Below are 23,977 nucleotides of genomic sequence, written 5' to 3' on the forward strand. Positions count from 1 at the left end.
TTTGCTAAGAATGATGGTTTCCAGCTGCATCCATGTCCCTACAAAGGACGCAAACTCATCCTTTTTTATGGCTGCATAGTATTCCATGGTGTATATGTGCCACATTTTCTTAATCCAGTCTGTCACAGATGGACATTTGGGTTGATTCCAAGTCTTTGCTATTGTGAATAGTGCCGCAATAAACATACGTGTGCATGTGTCTTTGTAGTAGAATAATTTATAATCCTTTGGGTATATACCCAGTAGTGGAATGGCTGGGTCATATGGTACATCTAGTTCTAGATCCTTGAGGAATTGCCATACTGTTTTCCATAATGGTTGCACTAGTTTACAATCCCACCAACAGTGTAAAAGTGTTCCTATTTCTCCACATCCTCTCCAACACCTGTTGTTTCCTGATTTTTTAATGATTGCCATTCTAACTGGTGTGAGATGGTATCTCATTGTGGTTTTATCAATCATTCTTATACCCAACCTGAGTTTATCTCACAAACTACTCAGCTTAAGAAATATTATAGGGTTACCAGTACCTTATAGGCCTAACATATATCCTCCCTGAATATATATATACTTTTCCCTTCAGAGGAACCCCTTTGGTTCCTTGTAATTAATCATCCCTTGGACATAGGTGGCATATATAAATAAAAGCATAATTCCTAGGTCATAAATTTAGGTATCTTATAAAGAAATCCTGCTGCTGGGTGGCCCCATCTCTTCCATTGATCCCTTCTGCCCTAGAAGTGGTAGAAGCTCCCTGCTCTTACGTCCTCCCAAACCTGCCTGCTGTTTGGCTTGTCAGCTATTCCAATACCTTTGCTATTTGTCTTTATATTAAACTCCCTCTTTGAACTTTTTGGCATGGGCTCTGTTTCCTGACTGGACCCTGACTGATATACTTCATATTTCTTTCTATTTCTTTATTATGTGAATCAGGATCTCCAATACCATCACATTTCATGAAGAAGTTTAAAACCTCATTGACTATAAGATTTATTCTTATTTTATGTACCACTTTCAAGGAAAAATGCTGCACAATTAAACTGTGACCCTGTATGTTCTTCTGAATTTTTATTTTACGTTTTTATCGAAAGCATATTCCTTTAGAGTTAATTAGACACAGGCTTCTATTATATATTACTCTTATGCATAATACAAAGAAAATCCTGGTGAACAAATGGTTAAGGTCTTCCAAAATTTTTTATATTAAGAGGATAACTCTTCTTGATAACTTTTTATTTAAAAGTGGTAAAACTGTATGCTTTCTCATGCAATATGATAATTTGGTCATCAGGAATGTTAGTGAAGTAAATTTTTTTTTAAATCCATAAAATAAAAGTCATTGTTGCTGTGCTTGTTAGCTAGGTTTACATTGATATCAGAAATAAGAAATCATTCATAAAAGCAACAAATAATATAAAGTAGTTGAGATTCAACTTAGCTAGAAGTAATTCATGATTATTTATTTCTGCTGTGGGAATTTTGAGAAATACTCTTATTCCATAGTTCCCCCTGTACAACCATTTGGTTTGCAAGGGTTAAAAGAGTGTTTTACTATTGTCTGTAGGACTTTCTTCCAAGTTTCTGACTCTCTTTCTATAAGATTTGATGTTGGAGTTTTTGGTATTCATGCATGAATAAGCAATCACAGCTATATTACAACTACTGCCAGTTTGATATACATTATTAAATACCTGAATTGTGAAATTCACTTCAATGTCAGAGATGTATAACCTGAAAACATGTGTTTTAGAATTGATGAGATTGATAGTTTTACCTTGAGTTTTATTTTTATCTGTGAGAATTCTTTGCACCTGAGTTGATGTTGCCTTCTTACAGAGAGGATTTGCCAGTTGCCTAGAGCCATTTCCAACCTTGAAGCACTTTAAATTATATACTTTGCTCAAGATATTTTCTGGCCATGCAGGTAGTATGAATTTGGACTATAAATTCCTGGGAGGAGCCAGCTTGTGGTTATAAATGTGTATTCTTAGGGGAGATTTTTTTTTTCCCGTTCTATCCAGTATCAAGGTTGAGATCAGCAAGTTTTGTTTTTTTTGTTTTTTTTTTTTTTTTTTTTGCTCTTCCTTCTGTATGTTGTTCTTTGTGTTGTTTGGCTTTCATTTGATTTGACGTTTCTTTCCTATTTACTCTTACACCTTTGGGTCTCATCTTTATGAGGGGCTTTCTCTTATATCCACACCTTGGGCAACTGGGCTTTATCTGTTGATTCCGCTTTCATACCCACACAGTTATCATTGTAGCAACTGAAATCTCCAGGATTTCACAAAATGTCTCAGGGTGAGGCTGACTTTGGTGTTGACTTACCTCCTAGGTTTCACTTTGACTTCTGCAGAATTCTTCCTTTTGAGTCAGCACAGCAGTACGTTAAAAAAAAAAAAAGGTATTCTTTTTTAGTTGAGAGAATGATTAGAGTAACTAGTCTGCTATCTGACTACCCTGGGAACTCATTCATTCATTCATTCATTCATTCATTCATTCAGAATGATAGCTTTAAGATGAAAACAAAGTGTCATTATGCAATTACAGTAGTGACACATTAACTATTCTGAGAAATAAATGTTTCATGTATTTCATTAATTTGAAGGACTACCTTAGCCTTATTCTTGTCTTCCTAAGTTCTAGCTTGGATATCAAAGTCATTAATGGAAATGGAAAACCTTGAGACAAGAAATTTCAATATTTTTTTGAGTTGAAATTTATGAAGGCAGGTTTTCATGACTGATTTTAACATTTGGAGTCAATTAACATTTTCTGAGACAGAAGAGATGGTCAGTACTATCACAATTTTTGTTTATATTAATTATCACATATTTAAAAGCCTTTTGGTTTACAGTTTACAGTAAGTCAGACTACATACTGTCTATTATAAAATTGCCACATCCCTCAGAATACCTTTCTTAAACGGAACAATTAGCAGAATCTGGCTTAATAAATAATTCTACCTAATGTCAGTCGTACTAAGAAGGTTTATTCTATCACATATTATTCAAATAGATAGAATGTCAAACTATGCAACCACAAATTATAATGATGAGGCAGCATAACTGTGAAATGTGAGGTGTCAAGAGTGACAGATAAATATGGGTTGCTGCAATTAGACGTATAGAAAGGTTTTTGTGTGCTGGTTTGCTTGTTTGATTGGCTAGGTGTAGAATTCTAGGCTTGATTATTTTAAACATGCATAAGAAAAACAATGGGTCTTAGGCTATACCTCCATGGAGTGAAAAGCACAGTCACCTAGAAGTGAGTACAAATATTGTATTTCTGAATGGTTAATATGTTTACTTTGAGACACACTGTATGGTTAAACCAGGCAGTGAAAGTAGATAAAATTTGTAGCTCTGTTTGCTGACTCATGGCATGCTATTTCCATAAGTAGATATGTTAAAGAGACAGCTGTGAATAGCGATAGGGTCTGCATTTATGATTAGATTAGGTTAAATCATTTTGTTATTTGCTCTTCCTCTTTTAGTATACTCATCAAGCTTATAATAATGTTACCACTTTTCCCATTGACCATAAAATCTATGAGGGGAGAGCAATTGGCTATTCTCTCTGTAGCTCACTGCCTGTCAGAGTGCTGTTTTTTGTGTATATATATACACACACACATGCACACACACACACATATATATACACATGTATGTGTGTGTATTACATATACACGCAAATATACATCCATATGTTTATTTACATTTTAAAATTCATTTGTTACAGCTGAAAATTGAAGAACAGTTTTTGTAGACCCTAGCCAGAGAAAGTACTGTTTATTAAGCATTGTTTCTTTTTCTGAATGCTGCCCCCTCCCCAACATACACAGTTACAATGAGCGTGATTGTCATTCAGTTCAGAAAACAAGACAAAACATTCAGTTTTGATTTTTCAGTGCTAGGAATGAATTTGCACTGGCATAGGAAGATCCTCAGCTTTGCCAGTAAAGGACTTGCAGTTTCAAACCAGCAAACCAGAAGGTAACTCTAAGCACAAACTATTTTCCATTTCCAATCCTTAGTTCTCTCACCATAGAATAAAACATTCAAAGAATATACATCTGGCAGCAAAGTAAATGCCATTTGGTTGATGACATAATTTCCCTATTAGGCAAAAATTCTAAAGGCAATTGGTCTAGTCTGAAGTAAACTTTTAAAGAAATTAACAGACCTGTTAATCTTTACTACCATTCTGGGAATTTTCTTATTTTCTCTCCTGTGCAGATTCATTTCTTGGATCACATGTCTTTCTCTTTCCTGGTTTATTCCTCTGCTTTGGTGGTACATACCCTCTGGTAGCTTTTGGGAAAAGGGCACATGAGAGGTTAATTTTTTGAGTTCTTACATGTCTGAAAATGTCTTTATACAACTGTCACATTTGATTTGCTATGTATAGAATTCAAGGTTGGAAATAATCTTTCGTCAGAATTTTGAAAGCAATGTTTACTAGCTTCCAGTGTTATTTTAAGAACTACAATGCCATTCTAAATTCTGATTTTTTGTAAGTAAGTACACTGTACTTTCCCTTTGAAGCTTGATAAATCATCTTTTTATCCCCAGTGTTTTGAAATTGTGCTATAACATGCTTTGATAAAGGTCTCATATATTGTGTTGAGCACTTGTTGGATACTTATTACTCTAGAAATGTGTGTTCTTCAGTTGTGGGAAATTTTTTCATATTATTTATTTGATCATTTTTTCTCTGTTTTCTTTCTTCTCTCTTTCTGAATCTCCTAATTTTTCAATAGTAGGCTTTTGACTTAGAATCTCTTTCTTTTTATGGAGTAAAAATAATGTTTATCTGAGTCTCCCTTATAATCCTATCACTTAGTGAGAAACCCTTTTAATATTTTGCTATGAAAACTATAGTGTGTGTGTGTGTGTGTGTGTTTCGTCATACCGTGTATATTACTTTGATATTCAATAACAATGTATCTTGGACATTTTCAAAGTCTCTATTTTTAAGATGACTGCACAATATTCCATTTTATGAATGTACTATTATTTAATTATTCCTTTATTGAAGGTTATTTAAGATTTTTATATTTTATTTATATAAAAATCTTCAGTGAAAAATTATTGTATATATATCTGTGTATACTTACGTGATCGTATCTGTGGGATAATATTCTGGAATTGCTATAATGAGGTCAGTGAATAAAGTACTAGATTTTTAAGTTTATAGCATACATTTTATAATATTTTAATAGTCACTTTGCTGCTTTAATTGCTACCTAGGATGTTATCAGAATTGCTTTTTTCTTGTAATTAGAATTGTACTTATTCCTGATTTTTTATTGCACAGCAAGCAGTTGCCATAGTTATAATCTTAATTGGTTATGAATCAACTTAAGGGCCTGCAGAATGTTTATAAATAAAGAGAAAGACAGACCAAATAAGCCATGACATGACTAACTCATTGCCATAATGGCATAAACTTTACTATCAAACATACAAATTTTACATATCCCATTTAGCTACTTCATCGGCCCAGAAATAAAACACACAGATTTGTCAGGATAATGGGAATAAGGATTGTCTGTTTCCCAGATTACTCCCAAGAAAAGAATGTGTCAGAAGTTGTGAATAATTGCTGTGGAGATGTGTAGAAAGCTTGCTTTTCCTAGGATGTTAAGACATCATTCACAGAACCAAGGTGGCTTCATAAAATTCTAGTCTGTCTCAGGGATTTTTGGGTAGATGACATCCTATACTGATATGCCAGGAACTCTAGTCCCCATTAGTCAATTTTATCATTTCTAAAATATGTGTAGAGTACTAACGTACTTATATGTATTATTTGAGAAATAACTAATAAATATGATTGTCCAACATGCCAAAAGCGTAAAGGGCTATACAGAAACAAATACATTTCTTCTAACTTAAACCTTATTCTCTTTAGAATGTGAGAAACAATCAACTATATATATTTCACTTGGCACATAGTTTATTGTAGCTTTCAACAAATATTAAACACTAATTGTCATTGTTATACATGTATTTTGGTGTTCAGAAACATGTTTGAGAATAACTAAGCTCAAGAAATTAATGAAAACATGCAGAGTCCTATTTAATATCACTTGAGTTATAAAATATAGCAAACTTTAGAGGTGAATAATAAGAGATAGTGGCTGAAAATGAACATAGATAGCACAAAACTTATTAATTACAATCCTAGTGGATTATTAGGGCAGATTAGGATCAACTGTGAACATGTTTCTTATATTTTGAGGATGATGACTTAAAAATACCCAAACGTTCCATTTTGCCTGTGCCAGAGAGAAAGTGCACAGTTTTCTGGACCTTGATACTAAATCTTTGGGCTATTTCTTTGCCTGATCATTTTCTTCATTTAGAATAAATGACCCATATCTTGTGTATTCCATGAATATTCCATACTTTTGATGAAAACAAAACAAAACAAAACAAAACAAAAAACTTTCCTTACTCCTTCCTGACATTTACTTTTTCATTTCCTGCCTCTCTCTAGAGCTCAGAGACCCAAGTTCAGGCTCCACTCTGCTATTGACTTGCTCTACTTGTCATTTTAACTCTCTAGGCTTTATTGTCCTTATCTCTTTAATAAGATATTTAAAGAAAATGATCACTATGGTCTCTTCCAGTTTTATATTTTAAGATTATAAAAAGGTAAATCTCTCCATAACCCTTCAGTGGCTTTCTACTGTGCTAACAATAAAGTCAAACCTTTCTTCCATGGTCTGTAAGACTTTATATTATCAGCCCTGCCTGTATTTCCTATTTCCATTTCATGCCACAACACTACAAGCCAGCCACATGAGTTTCCTATTCTTTTAAGAATCAGCTCAAATATTACTTTCTCAGAAAAGTTTTCCTTGACTCCTTTATTTACTTAAGCCACCTTTTAAATTTCTCTCAAACTCTCTATCACAACCAGTTATTATCTTTGTTTCTTCTCATGCCAGATTAGGATGTTAGCTCCATAGTGATGGCACCTGGTTTATCTTATTTACCACTGTATTTTCAGTGCCAGCACACTATCTGGCACATAAAATGTTTTAAAAAAATACTTGCTAAATATTTGTTGTTGGAAAGAGACTGATATGTATAGAAATGATATATTAACTAAAAAGAAGGGACAAAGGGGCCCTGTGGTATGTTGTAGTGTTTACAATTGTCAATAAGACCCTGTAGTCTACTCATTAACAACCATATAGCCAAACAGTCAACCTAAATTGACATCCCAGGCGGCTCTGGTATAAACCATAGGAGAAATTACAACATTTGATGACTTTTTCTCAGGAAGATAGTCCTGTTGAGAGGCTTGAGAGTGCCTTGGTGTATTTATAGGACCTCATTGTTCTCTAACTAGGGCTTTCTTCTTTTCTCTTCTCAGATTAGACTCCAGAGATAATGATATTAGGAAATCTAAACTGAAATGGACCCCAGAGCAATTGAAGAAAGAAAGAGTCAAGGTGAGGCTTTATAAAATATTTTATTACTGAGTTTTCTGTTTTTGTTGTTGTTGTTACAATAGTGCTAGGGTATAGGACTAGAAAAAAGTTTTTTAAAAAAAAACAGAATTTACGATTTAGTCAAGTGTCTATGTGATTTAGCCCAAACCCTAGGAGTAAAGAAGTTAATGACTTTTTTCAAAAATAATAAAACCAAACACACGCAAACACACACACACACACACACACATGAAATCAAACATATTATTATAGAATATCTTTAGATAAATAGATTTTCTCCCAAAAGTGTATCCACAACATTTACAGTATACAACTAAAATAAGTCCACAATACTTTGTCTGTTGAAATGAGAACTAAATGGGCACTGAAGATGACTGAATTGATCTCAGAGAAAAGGTATTTTTCTTTTTCCCTAGATATCCAACAGGAAGTGTTTTATTTTAATATTAGCTTTGTCACTACCCACATTTATATGGATAAATATGATTGATTGTTATGAAATTTATATCATAGCTATTTTTCCTACTTCGAACAAAGTGCCCTTTCTCATTCACATTCATCTGCTGTCTTCCATGTGTCACAGAGGAATCTACTGCCATGTGAGAAATGAGCCATTTATCCAAAGAAAATTGCAGCCTGCTAAGACCCATTCTTTAACTTAACTCATCTTACCATAGAAGTCAATGACAATGACTAAGGTGAGACTGTTTACTCCGGCAACATATGCAGATGCATCTTATTTATACTTCTTACTGTAAATAACAGTCATGTTAATCAAATAACACCACAAAATTTGAATTGCTTTGTGTTATGCCTGAGATGGACATCGTACTCACCACATGCTTATCCATAGTGTGGGGAACCGTGGTATGATAGCAGTTGGAAGACAGAGGTGCCATGGTTGGAAACAAAACCCTAAATTGCAAGGAGGAAACAATTGCTTGAAAAGAGACTCCAGATGAGCCCTGTAACTAGAGCAGTTTTGAGGGTATAAGATATATACAAATATGAGCCTGTAGTCACAGCTACCCAGGAGGCTGAGGCGGGAGGATTGCATGAGTTGAGGAGTTAGAGCTGCAGTGAGCTATGATTGTGCCACTGCAGTCTGGCCTGGGCAATAGAGGCCCCTCATCTCTAAAAAACAAATATATGAAAGAAAAAGAAAGAAAGAAAGAAAAAGAAAGAAAGAAAGAAAGAAAGAAAGAAAGAAAGAAAGAAAGAAAGAGAAAGAAAGAAAGAAAGAAAGAAAGAAAGAAAGAAAGAAAGAAAGAAAAAGAAAGAAAGAAGAAATAGTTGCACAATTAGTTATAGATTTTAAAGTTATTTCATATTAATTCTCTCATTTGAAGCTCATTAGCTGGGGAGTTAACAGGGCAGTCATATGATATTTTTTTAGTGATGAAACAAATGTATTGCTTTTTTTTTTTTTTTTTTTTTGGCAGAGTCTCACTCTTGTCACCCAGGCTGGAGTGTAATGGTGCAATCTTGGCTCACTGCAACTTCCATCTTCCAGATTCAAGCAATTCTCCTGCCTCAGCCTCCCAAGTAGCTGGGATTACAGGCACCCACCATCATGCCCGGCTAATTTTTGTATTTTTAGTAGAGACGGGGTTTCACCATGTTGGCCAGGCTGGTCTCAAACTCCCGACCTCGAATGATCTGCCACCTCGGCCTTCCAAAGTGCTGGGATTACAGGCATGAGACACCGCGCCCAGCCAAATGTATTGCTCTTAATAGACACTCAATTAGTGGTTAGTGAAAGTAAGGGGACACTTCACTTTGGCATTTACCGATATGTTTACATTATAACATAATTAAAGAGATCTCCACTGATTTATTTTCTATATGTCTGGGTAGAAGGATGACGACCATGAGCAAATAAATTTTGACTCTGCTCTTTTGGTATTTTAACTGATCACATATAATATTAGAAATCTTGTGTTGGCTATATAAAATTTGTTATTACAAGAAATCAAGGTAGCTTCATGAAGGTTATCTAATACATTTTGTTATTTTTCAAGTATCAATTTGACTCCTATCCACCTTGGTTAAAAGTTTACATTTTATTTCATATTCGGCACATATCTAATTAAGTTTAAACTGAATGCAAGCATGGTATAGGGCATAAGTTATTTAAAAGGAAGCCATTTCTCATTGCAGTGAAATCTGGTCATGGGATTTGTGGCAGCTGTCAGTTCAATGAAGTGCTGCCCACTTACTTTATCTTTGAATCATTTCATTTTTCTATGTTCACACCTCCATTATTCATGCTTATTCCCGGGGACTAGCTGCTATTTTGTTCCACAATAAAGGGCATAGTTTTCAACTTTCTCTACTTCTAGAAGGCACACTTTCAGGCCGGGCACGGTGGCTCACTCCTGTAATCCCGGCACTTTGGGAGGCCGAGGCGGGCAAATCACCTGAGGTCAGGAGTTTGAGACCAGCCTGGCCAGCATAATGAAACCTCATCTCCACTAAAAATACAAAAATTAGCCAGATGTGGTGGCAGATGCCTGTAATCCCAGCTACTTGGGAGGCTGAAACTGAAGAATTGCTTGAACCTGGGAGGCGGAAGTTGCAGTGAGCTGAGATCGCGCCACTGCATGTGAGAGCAGGAGATTCTGTCTCAAAACAAGCAAACAACAACAACAACAACAACAAAATCAGAAGGCACACTTTCTTGTAAGTTTATGAACAAAAATGACCAATGCTTATTATTGTAGTGAAATCAATACTCTGATTTCTTTGCAAAAAGTTAATTAGTTCCAATTTTTTGTACCCTGATAATTAAAAACTCACTTTTTAAAATTCAACAAAAACATTAACACATTCCTTTTATCATCTTTAAGCAGCTTTCAGCCATAATATTTTAAATTGGATGAATATCTCATAGGACAAGACACTTAAATTTGTTAGTATTTCTTATGTTTTAATGAAATATTAACAATGACAGCCCTCCACATTTCTTTAAACATTCATTAGGTCACTTAGGCCATATAATGCATGAAGAAATAATTATCATCAAAACGCTGTCTCTTACTCAATATGAAAAGCATTCTGATTCAAATTTAATCAAACAATTATTGAGGACAATGCTAAGGGAATGAGATGTATCTTTTTATTTATGAATACTAAAAATAACCTCTTTGCTGTGGCTAGGAATGCTTTATCCAAGGATGGTCCGAGAAACTCAAGAGAAGACTCAAGAAAACCTGTGGTTTTAGTAGCTTAATGAAACAGCAGAGCCTTTACTTGAAGAACTGTAATTATAAAGACCTACAATTATCCTGCTAAATCAGGATGGGGAATTCTGAGCACCTCACAGTAAGTATCTAGAGGTCTGAAAGAACCAAGAACACCTGGAGATTCTGAGCAGGTACATGACCTGAGGCAGGGTGAGCTTCATGGGGGTGTGAGCTGTGCAATTGCACAAGGCCAAAGACTCAGAAGAGCCCCATACATGGTTTAATGTTCTGCTTTTGCTTTTTTGAATGCTTACCAATTTTTCAATAAGGGGCTCCACATTTTTATTTCGTTCTGGGCCCTGCAAATATGTAGTCAGTCCTGACTCAAGGCCATGTGAGAGAGCAGTACTTGGATGAGGTACTTGGATAGTGAAAGACTCATGCTAGCAGTTTCGCCAGCTGGGTACACTGAACAAACCAGAGCAGAGAGCAGCAAAACACTTTTAGGAGGGTAATACCGATTTGGAGAACAGCGAATATTTTTGGAGGGCTTGTGAAGAGAAAAGGGGGAAGAACGAAGAAGGATGTTCCCTTTTGGTACCTTGTGTCCTACATTATTTTAAGTATATTTTCCAACTGGCTTTCAGTATCACCATTTTCCAAACATTTACAATTGCCCACTCCTATCAAGGGTAAACATGCATTTCTCCAATACAAGTTTCCTGTTTATTAACTTAAAACTTACATACTGTATTACTATAAAATGGTTATTTACCAACATTATCCAATAGAAATATAGTGTGACCCACAAATGAGAAGCACATATGTATTTAAAATACATATGTAATAGCTAAATTTTAAAAAAGAAACAAGTGGAATTAACTTTAATAATGCTCTTTAATTAAGCCAATATATAAAAATATCATTTCAACAGGACATAAATGTAAAAATCATAATGAAATATCTCACTTTAAAAATTTTAAGTCTTTAAAATTTCTTGTACATTTTAAACTCCTGGTGTCTTATTTCAGACTTGCCATGTTTCAAGTATTCAATAGCCATGTGTGGCTAATGGCTACTACATTAAATACTGCAGTTTTATATATTCTAAAATATATAAAATATGAGTTAGAGATCTAAGAGAACAAAATAAAAGCCCTAAATTTTAATATTTTCTGCCTATATCCTAGTGGATGGCCTTTCAGATCGCCTGGGTGTAGAAATCTCACATTGAAAACTAGTGGTCTAGAATAATGAGAATTTTTCAAGGTTTTAGGTATGACAACTCTAAAAGATGAAGTGATATTTTTATACCATGATTAGCACTGACATAAGTATAACACACACACACTTGCACACACACACACACATGCACACACACACGTGCACGCACACACACACGTGCACACACACACATTTCCTTCAAGAGAAGAGAACCTCAGCCCTATTCCTCGATAGAATGTTTATCAACTTTCACATTGAAGAAGAATATGTGGGTTGGGATATATTTTGGCAGCTATCTTTGGAAACTACAGTCTGCCACAATTACTTACCACTGTGTAAAGCTGAAGCTCCAGGAAACTACACTATACTGACTCCTCTAGCATAGAACTCCATTACTTCTATGCACATCACATTTCTGTTTGGGAAGCTCAGAAACAGATGTGAGAAAATTCAAATATTAGTTAGGATCCATCAGTTCATGGAAGACTTTTTGTGCCATGCCATGAAGCTTGAACTTTATCTCATTTGGTGATTATTTTCAGCCAGGGAATAGCATAATCAGAGTTGTGTTTTTAAATAGGTTCCTTTGACTGCAGCAGGAGGATGGATTTAAGAGGCCAACACAGGGCCTAGGGCAAGTAGAAAACAAACTAGTGTATTATAACAGTGATCTCAGATTGCTCACCAAATCTCATCAGATACACATGCTTGCTTCTTAAGATGTTCTGCTTGGAGCACTTGTCAAGTGAAGTTCCGAAAATAGTAAGTTAGAAAGAAGGAATTGTAAAAGCCTGTAGTGGCCAGGAGCAGTGACTCATGTCTGTAATCCCAGCACTTTGGAAGGCCCAGGCGGCAGATCACTTGAGGAGTCTGAGACCAGCCTGGGCAACATGGTGAAATCCCATCTCTACAAAAAAATCCCAAAATTAGCCAGGTGGTGGTGCATGCTTGTGGTCCCAGCTACTTGGGAGGGTGAGGTGGAAGGATCGCTAGAGCCTGGGAGGTGGCGGCTGCAGTGATCTGAGATCACACCACTGCACTCCAGCCTGGGTAACAGAGCAAGACCCTGTCTCAAAAGAAACAAAACAAAACAAAACAAAACCCTGTCATGAAATGTTAAGTGTTTGAATCTTAAGGACTTCATTGGAGCCTACACTGACGTTGTCCTCTCCTTTTTCCTTTTCCACATTGCCCTTCTGCTTTCCTACAAATTCAAACAAAGGTAATTTATTTTAAATGAAAGAGATTCTAAGTGAAGACACCTTCAGCTATCTCTACAGTGCCCATAAGTCCTAAAGAAATCTAAGGCCTAGAGAGTAGGAGATGGTTGATGTCAGGGCTATGCTGGGACAATTGAGGGACGTTCCACAAATGTCTCTCAAAGCAATTGATCTATACTTTTCAAAATGTCAATACCATAGAAAACAAGCAAATTGTTCTAGATTGAAGGATATTTAAAAATATGATAACTAAATGCAATTCTGAATTGAATCCTGGATTGAAAAAAATTACTATAACGAACATTATTGGGACCACTGTAGAAACTTGAATGTGGACTACATATTGAGTAATAGTATTGTATCAATATAAATTTCTTAAATTTAATAATTTTAAGATAATTAGATAAAAGAATGCTCTTATTCTTAACAGATGCATGCTGAAGTATTGCAGTGTGAAGGATCATCGTATCTGTGACTTAAGCTTACTCTTACATGACTCAGCAAAAATAATTGAAATATACTTACATATATATTTCTCTATTATGTAGAAAATCATAAAGCAAATGTGACAAACTGTTACCAGTTAAATATCTTAGTAAAGAAGTACAGGTATTAATTTAATTATTTTTATAATTTCTCTGAAGATTTGAATTTTTCAAAAAGATCTACTTTAGAGATTCATAAATAGTTACAAATATAATAATATGATGTCTGAAAGATCTGCTTCAGAATAATGGAAGGTGGGGAGTGAGAGTGGATGGAGGTACAGATGAAATAATTATCAAGAGTTAAAGATTGTTGAAGCTGGGTGATGAGTACATAGGAATTCATTTTACTATTCTTTCTACTTCAGTGTGTGTGAAAATTGCAATTCTAAAAGATTTAAAAAGAAGACAATAATTAGAGGCACTAAACAAGGAAAAGTATGGTACCCTATTCCCAAAAATAAGTAAAAAGAAACAATGCTAATGTTAACAGAAGAAATTCCATTAAATTGTAACTTTGCCAATTCTACTTTAATGTGTTGGAGGGAGCAGGTATTAAATATCACATTCTTTCATAAACAATTTTTGGATGATGCTGGTGTATTGGTGCCTTAACATATATTTAATTTGCCTATTAGGTAATGCAGCATTGATTAAAGTATGGAGAGAAATTAAAAAGAAAATTAGGGAATTGTATAAAAGATTTATTCTGGTTGAAAAAGTTACACGAAAAAATGAGAAACTTCCTGGAGGGTCTCTATTTTTTCTAACCCTAGCTTGTACAAGTATTGATCCGTATAAAACTATGAAATAAGTTGTTAAAAATCTAAATACTTCCATGCTTTATAAAAGCTTTAGAGAATAACAGTTTTCTAGCACAGCTGTTTTCCTTTCATGACCCCTCTTAATCAATCAACACAGAAAAGTTCGTCTGCCAAACATTTGTCAGAAATAATTTATATAAAATCCCAAATTCTTGATGAGGTGCAAGCTCTCATTTCACACTTGCAGTGCTTTTTCAAAATTTCCTAGGTGACACTTCCCCAAACACAGATTTATACAAACATAAAAAATAATTCTCCCAGAATTATGAGTTCTATTATGAGATCAGTTATGAGGGCCCTTGAACAGCACACAAAAATACAGGATACTTTGTGTTGTATTATGGATTATGAAGGGATTAACACTGGTAGAGGGCTTTAATGGGGTGAAATGTTGTGTAACACACTACATTGAACACGTAAGTCTCTTGTTCATTCCGTTGTCTAAGAGATTTACACTCACCCTCAAAAGTGAAGTATCTGCATGCTATTTTACATTTTCAGTTAACATCAGAGAATTTCATATCATATTAACAAACCCTGAACACTGCAGAGGCTGTTAGTATTAGAATAAAGTAATTTTAATCCATGCTACACAGGCCTTACCTGTTATACAAAAAAACTGTCCACCAATTTCAAGGGTGATGTGGAAAAGTTCATTATCAGCAATAAGTAGGGTAGTTATAGCACAAATATATACATGGTATATAAAACCTGCTTGGCTAGTCTTACAGATATTATTTTACATATTTTTATTCAATAATTAAAATACAGAAGTAGTTAATATCATTAGGTATCTCATCAGAAATACTGAATATAGGTTTTGAATCCTAACAGACACACATATTCATAACCATCAGATAGTATGATAAATTCTGACCATATATATGATATTATGTATTGTGAAGCTTCTTTCATCATTCAAGTATAAAAATAAAAAAAGTTTCTTAAATTTTCCTATTGTTAATATAAATATAGAGGTATCCTGAGAAGCCCCCAGATGGCAGGGTGTGTGACCCTACCCACCCTCACCACTGGTAGCCAAACAGGCAATGCCTGTTGCAGCTTCTGGCCCAGTGATCTTGCTTGTGGACTCAGCCAGTGGATGCAGCCTCCTCTTGCCCTGGAATCGCTCAGACAACAGGGTGAGCAACTCCATCCAACCCTGCCTCTCATAGCCAGACAGCCACACCTGCTAGAGCTTTGAGCCTAGAGGTCCCATTTCTGCCTGATCTCTGCAGGCAGGTGCAACCCTGTATTTGCCTGGGAAGCACTCAGATGGAAGATTAGGACTGACCCAGCAAGGAAACGGCCTGTCTGCCAACAGCAGTCCCTGCCTGAGGGAGCTCTGTGGAACAGAACACCCAACAAAAGAGATGCAGGCATAGAGACAGTAATTAGAGGGGGCTCATCCAAGATCCAGGAGTGGATTAGAATCAAAGCCAGTCTACTAAACTCACCTTATGCGATAATCAAACCCTCAAGCATCAAAGAGGAAAAAAGCAAAAAGTTACATCCAAGGGGCAGCAACTTCTTTTTTTTTTTTATTATTATACTTTAAGTTTTAGGGTACATGTGCATAACGTGCAGGTTTGTTACATATGTATACATGTGCCATGTTGGTGTGCTGCACCCATTAACTCGTCATTTACATTAGGCATATCTCCTAATGCTATCCCTCCCCTCTCCCCACACCCCACAACAGGCCCTGGTATGTGATGTTCCCCTTCCTGTGTCCAAGTGTTCTCATTGTTCAATTCTCACCTATGAGTGAGAACATGCAGTGTTTGGTTTTTTCTCCTTGCGATAGTTGGCTGAGAATGATGGTTTCCAGATTCATCCATGTCCCTACAAAGGACATGAACTCATCCTTTTTTATGGCTGCAGAGTATTCCACGGTATATATATGCCATATTTTCTTAATCCAGTCTATCATTTGTGGATATTTGCATTGGTTCCAAGTCTTTGCTATTGTGAATAGTGCTGCACTAAACATATGTGTGCATGTGTCTTTATAGTAACATGATTTATAATCCCTTGGGTATATACCCGGTAATGGAATGGCTGGGTCAAATGGTATTTCCAGTTCTAGATCCTTGAGGAATCACCACACTGTCTTCCACAATGGTTGAACAAGTTTACAGTCCTACCAGCAGTGTGAAAGTGTTCCTGTTTCTCCATTTCTTCTAGATTTTCTAGTTTATTTGTGTACAGGTGTTTATAGTATTCTCTGATGGTAGTTTGTATATCTGTGGGATCAGTGGTGATATCCCCTTTATCATTTTTTATTGCATCTATTTGATTCTTCTCTCTTTTCGTCTTTTTTAGCCTTGCTAGCAGTCTATCCATTTTGTTGATCTTTTCAAAAAACCAGCTCCTGGATTCATTGATTTCTTGGAGGTTTTTTGTGTCTCTATCTCCTTCAGTTCTGCTCTGATCTTAGTTATTTCTTGACTTCTGCTAGCTTTTGAATGTGTTTGCTCTTGCTTGTCTAGTTCTTTTAATTGTGATGTTAGGGTGTCAATTTTAGATCTTTCCTGCTTTCTCTTGTGGGCATTTAGTGCTAGAAATTTCCCTCTACACACTGCTTTAAATGTGTCCCAGAGATTCTGGTATTGTGTGTCTTTGTTCTCATTGGTTTCAAAGAACATCTTTATTCCTGCCTTCATTTCTTTATGTACCTAGTAGTCATTCAGGAGCAGGTTGTTCAGTTTCCATGTAGTTGAGTGGTTTTGAGTGAGTTTCTTAATCCTGAGTTTGATTGCACTGTGGTCTGAGAGACAGTTTGTTATAATTTCTGTTCTTGTACATTTGCTGAAGGGTGCTTTACTTCCAACTATGTGGTCAATTTTGGAGTAAGTACAATGTGGTGCTGAGAAGAAAGTATTTTCTGTTGATTTGTGGTGGAGAGTTCTGCAGATGTCTATTAGGTCTGCTTGGTGCAGAGTTGAGTTCAATTCCTGGATATCCTTGTTAACTTTCTGTCTCGTTGATCTGTCTAATGTTGACAGTGGGGTGTTAAAGTCTCCAATTATTATTATGTGGGAGTCTAAGTCTCTTTGTAGGTCTCTAAGGACTTGCTTTATAAATCTGGGTGCTCCTGTATTGGGTGCATATATATTTAGGATAGTTAGCTCTTGTTGTTGAATTGATCCCTTTACCATCATGTAATGGCCTTCTTTGTCTCTTTTAATCTTTGATGGTTTAAAGTCTGTTTTATCAGAGACTAAGATTGCAACCCCTGCCTTTTTTTGTTTTCCATTTGCTTGGTAGATCTTCCTCCATCCCTTTATTTTGAGCCTATGTGTGCCTCTGCACATGAGATGGGTCTCCTGAATACAGCAAACTGATGGGTCTTAACTCTATCCAATTTGCCAGTCTGTGTCTTTTAATTGGACCATTTAGCCCATTTACATTTAAGGTTAATATTGTTATGTGTGAATTTGATCCTGTCATTATTATGTTAGCTGGTTATTTTGCTCATTAGTTGATGCAGTTTCTTCCTAGCATTGATGGTCTTTGCAATTTGGCATGTTTTTGCAGTGGCTGGTACCAGTTTTTCCTTTCCATGTTTAGTGCTTCCCTCAGGAGCTCTTGTAGGGCAGGCCTGGTGGTGACAAAATCTCTCAGCATTTGCTTGTCTGTAAAGGATTTCATTTCTCCTTCACTTTTGAAGCTTGGTTTTGCTGGATGTGAAATTGTGGGTTGAAAATCCTTTTCTTTAGGAATATTGAATATTGGCCCCCACTCTCTTCTGGCTTGTAGAGTTTCTGCCGAGAGATCCACTGTTAGTCTGATGTGCTTCCCTTTGTGGGTAACTCAACCTTTCTCTCTGGCTGCCCATAACATTTTTTCCTTCATTTCAACTTTGGTGAATCTGACAATTATGTGTCTTGGAGTTGCTCTTCTCGAGGATTACCTTTGTGGCTTTCTCTGTGTTTCTTGAATTTGAATGTTGGCCTGCCTTGCTAGGTTGGGGAAGTTCTGTATAATATCCTGCAGTGTGTTTTCTAACTTGGTTCCATTCTCCCCATCACTTTCAGGTACACCAATCAGATGTAGATTTGGTCTTGTCACATAGTGCCACACAGGTAAGAGTGAATCAGTGCAAGAACTCTGGCAACTTAAAAAGCTAGTGTCTTCTTACCTCTAAATAACCATAATAGCTTCCAAGCAATGGTTCTTAACTAGGCTGAAACAGCTGAAATGCCAGAAATATAATTCAGTATATGGATAGGAACAAAGGTCATTGACACCCAGAAGAAAGTTGAAACCCAATACAAGGAATCTAAGGAAATTGATAAAACAATACAAGAGATGAAAGATGAAGTGGTGGTTTTAAGAAGGAACCAAACTGAACTCATAGAGCTCAAAAATTCACTTCAAGAATTTCATGAAACAATAATAAGCATTAACAGCAGAATTGACCAAGCTGAGGGAAGAATCTTGGAGCACAAAGACTGGTCCTCTGAAATAAGTCAGTCAGGAAAAAAATTAAGAAGAAACAATAAAGAAGCATAAACAAAATCTCTGAGAAATACAAGCTTATATAAAGAGACCAAACTTACAACTCATTGGCATCCCTGAAAGAGAAGGAGAGAGAGCAAACAACTTGGAAAACATATTTGAGGATATTGTCCAGGAAAATTTTCCCAACCTTGCTAGTGAGGTCAGCATTCAAATTCAAGAAATTCAGAGAACCCCTCTGAGATACTTTACAAGACAACCATCCCCAGGACACATAGTGATCAGATTATGCAAAGCCAATGTGAAAGAAAACGTATTAAAGGAAGCTAGAGAGAAGGGGTAGATCACATACGAAGGAAACCCATGAGGCTAACAGTAGACCTTTCAGCAGAAACCCTATAAACCAGAAGAAATTGAAGGCCTATATTTACCATTCTTAGAGGAAAGAAACTACAAACAAGAATTTCATATCCAGCCAAACTAAGCTTCATAGGCTAAGGTGAAATAAGTTCCATTTCAGACAAGCAAATGCAAGGGAATTCACTACCACCACAGCTGCATTATAACAGGCCCTTAAAATGGCACTAAACATGCAAACAAAAGACCATTGCCAGTCACCACAAAAACACATTTAAGTACATAGATTATTGACATGTTTAAGTAACTATACAATCAAACCTGTATAATAACCAGCTAACAACATGATGACAGTATCAAACCTGCACATATAAATATTAATTTTGAATGCAAGTGGGCTAAATGCCCCCAATTAAAAGGCACAAAGTAGCAAATTGGCTAAAAAAGCAAGATCCAACTGTATGCTGTTTACGGGAGACCTCCCTCACATAAAATCATGCCCAAAAACTCAAAGTAAAGGGATTGAGAAAAATCTACCAAGCAAGCAGAAAATAGAAAAAAGTAAGGGTTGCTATTCTAATACCAGACAAAATGGACTTTAAATCACAATCATCAAAAACACACCAAAGAGGGGCATTACATAATGATAAAGGGTTCAATTCAACAAGAAGACCTAACTGTCTGAAATATATATGCACCCAACACAGAAGCACCTAAATTCATAAAATAAGGTCTTAGAGACCTACAAAGATACTTAGATAATCACACAATAATAGTGGAAGACTTCAACACTCTACTAATAGTATGAGACAGATAATTGAGGCAGAAAACTAACAAAGATATTGGGGACCTAAATTTGATATTTGACCAAAAAGGTATAACAGACATCTACAGAACTCTCCACCCAAAAACAACACAATATGCATTCTTCTCATCTGCACATGGCACATACTCTAAAATTAACCACACAATGAACCATAAAACAATCCTCAGAAAATTTTAAACAACCAAAATCATACCAAACATACTCTTTGACCACAGCACAATAAAAATAAATACTAAGAAAATTGCATAAAACCATGCAATTACATGGAATTAAACAACATACTTCGGAATTACTTTTGGGTAGATAATGAAATTAAGACAGAAACTAAGAAATTTTCTGAAGTGAATGCGAACAAAGATACAACATGTTAAGATACCTGGGACACAGCTAAAGCAGTGTTAAGATGGAAGTTTATAGTGCTAAGTGCCCACATGAAAAAGTTTAAAAGTTCTCAAATTAACAAACTAACTTATCACCTAAAGGAACAACAAAACAAAAGCCAATCAACCTCAAAGCTAGCAGAAGACACGAAATAACAGATCAGAGCTAAAGTGAAATAAACTAAGGTACACAAAACCATACAAATAATAAACAAAACCAAAAGTTGGTTATTTGGAAGAATAAATAAGATTAACTGAGCACTAGCTAGACTAATGAAGATAAAGAGAGAAAATCCAAATAAACATAATCACAAATGACAAAGGGGAAGTTACCCCCAACCCCACAAAAATACAAAAGATCCTCAGAGACTACTATGAATGTCTCTATGCACACAAACTAGAAAACCCAGAAGAAATGAATAAACTCCTGGAAACATATAACCTCCAAAGGTTGAACTAGGGACAAATTGAATCCCTAAGCAGAGTAATAATGAGTTCTGAGATGGAATCAGTAATAAAAGACTACAAACCAGAAAAAACCCAGAACCAGATGGATTCACAGCATAATTCTACCAGGTATATAAAGAAGAGCTGGTACCATTCCTACTGAAAATATTCCAAAAAGTTAAGGAGGAAGGACTCCTCCCTACATCATTCTATGAGGCCAGGAACATCCTGATACCTAAATCTTGCAGATACACAACAAAAAAAGAAAACTTCAGACCAATATCCTTTATGAATGTAGATGCAGAAAAACACAACAAACTATTAGCAAACTGAGGCCAGAAGCAAATAATAAAACTAATCATCCACAATCAAGTGGGCTCAAAAGAACACATACAAGTGGCCAACACACATGAAAAAGTTCTCAACACCACTAATCACTAGATAAATGGAATTCAAAACCACAATTCCTGGGACACAAGTTTGGTTCAACATATACAAATCAATAAACGTGATTCATCACATAAAGAGAACTAAAAACAAAAACCACATGATCATCTCAATAGATGCAGAAAAGTCTTCTGATAAATATCCCTTCATGTTAAAAAAAAAAAAAAACAACCCTCAACAAACTAGGCATTGAAGGAACATACTTCAAATGATAAAAGTCATTAATGAAAAACCCACAACCAACACCATACTGAATGGACAAATGTTGGAAGCATTCCCTGTGAAAACCAGAACAAGACAAAGATGTCCTCTCTCACCTTCCTATTTGACACAGTTCTGGAAATCTTAGCCAGAGTAATCAGACCAGAGAAAAATAAAAGGCATCCAAATAGCAAGAGAGGAAGCCACACTATCCCTGCTTGCAGATAATATGATTCTATATGTAGAAAACCCCAGTCTCTGCCCAAAAATTATTTCACCTGATGAACAACCTCAGCAAAGTTTCAGGATACAAAATCAATTTACAAAAATTAGTAGCATTCTTATACACCAACAGCATTCAGTCTGAGAGCCAAATCAGGAACATAAACCTATACACAATAGCCACAAAAAGAATCAAATACTTATGAATGCAGCTAACAAGGGAGGTGAAAGTTATCTAAAATGAGAATTACAAAACACTGCTCAAATACATCAGACATGACACAAACAAATAGAAAGACATTCCATGCTCATGGATAGGAAGAATCATTATCATAAAAGTGGCTGTACTTCCCAAAGCAATTTACAAATTCAATGCTATTCCCATCAAACTATAAATGACATTCTTCACAGAAGTAGAAAAACCATTTTAAAATTCATATGGAACCAAAGAAGGGTGCAGATAGCCGAGGCAATACTAAGCAAAAAGAACAAAGTTGGAGGCATCACATCACCTGGCTTCAAACTATACTATGAGGCTATAGTAACCAAACAGTCTTATATTGGTACAAAAACAGACACATAGACGAATGGAACAGAATAGAGAGCCTAGAAATAATGCCACTCGCTTACAACCATCTGATCTTTGACAAAGATGACAAAAACAAGCAATGGGAAAGGACTCCCTATTCAATAAATGGTGACGAGATAACTTACTAGCCATATGCAGAAGACTGAAACTGGAACCCTTTTTTCATCATATACAAAAGTAATCTCAAGGTGGGTTAAAGACTTAAATATAAATTAAAAACTATTAAAGCCCTAAAAGATAACCTAGGAAATACCATTCTGGACATAGGCCCTGGAAAAGATTTCATGATAAAGACACTAAAAACAAATGCAGCAAAAACAAAATTGACAAATAGGACCTTATTAAACTCAAGAGCTTTTGCACAGCAAAAGAAGCTATCAACAGAGTAAACAGACAACCTACAGAATGGGAGAATACATTTGCAAACTATGCATCCAACAAAGGTCTAATATCCAGAATCTATAAGGAACTTAAATGAATCAACAAACAAAAAAATAACCCAATTAAAAAGTGGACCAAAGACATGAACAGACTCTTCTCAAAAGAACACATACAAGTGGCCAACACACATGAAAAATTTTCAACACCACTAATCACTAGATAAATGGAAGTAAAAACCACAACGAGACACCATCTCATACCCACCAGAATGGCTATTAGTAAAATGTCAGAAAATAACAGATGCTGGTGAAGTTGCAGAGAAAAGGGAATGTTTATATACTGCTGGTGGGAATGTAAATTAGTTCAGCCTTTGTGGAAAGCAGTTTGGATATTTTTCAAATATTTTAAAACAGAACTACCATGTGACCCAGCAATCCTATTCCTGGGTATATACCCAAAGAAATATAAATCTTTCTACCATAAAGACATATATACATGTATGTTCACCACAGCACTATTCATAATAGCAAAGACATGGGACCAACCTAAATGCTCAACAGTGGTATACTGAATGAAGAAAATGTGGCAAAACATACCATGGAATACTATGCAGCCATAAAAATAATGATATCATGCCCTTTGCATCAACATGGGTGGAACTGGAGGCCATTATGCTAAGTGAACTAACACAGGAACAGAAAACCAAATACCACATATTCTCACTTATAAGTGGGAGTTAAACACTGAGTACACATGGACACAAAGAATGGAACAATAGACAACAGAGCTTACTTGAGGATGGAGGATGAGAGAAGGATAAGGATCAAAAAAGTACTTATTGGGTACTATGCTTACCACCTGGGTGAGGAAATAATCTGTACACCAAACCCCTATGACACACTGTTTACCTATATAACAAACCTACATTTACCCATGAACCTAAAATAAAAATTAAAATATATATGACAGTAGTTGCCAAAATATAGGGAAAATATATAAACTACTTTATGTTTAAGAAAGGGAAAATTTCCTAAGCATATTAATGCATAAACTTACCATTTTACACGGAATTAAATTAATAAATTAGAAGGCATGATATTATTACTCTGATAAAGTTATGATAAGCATCCATTCGATGTATATTAAAGTAAGTTAAGATGAATGTGTAACATTTTATTAAAGTAGATAGTAATGGGACATATATATGTCAAAAGAAAGCAATTGTTAATAATTGGAAAAAATCAATTTCAATGTTTTATT

The sequence above is a fragment of the Piliocolobus tephrosceles genome, chromosome Y, assembly GCF_002776525.5.
Source record: "Piliocolobus tephrosceles isolate RC106 chromosome Y, ASM277652v3, whole genome shotgun sequence".
NCBI lineage: Eukaryota > Metazoa > Chordata > Mammalia > Primates > Cercopithecidae > Piliocolobus > Piliocolobus tephrosceles.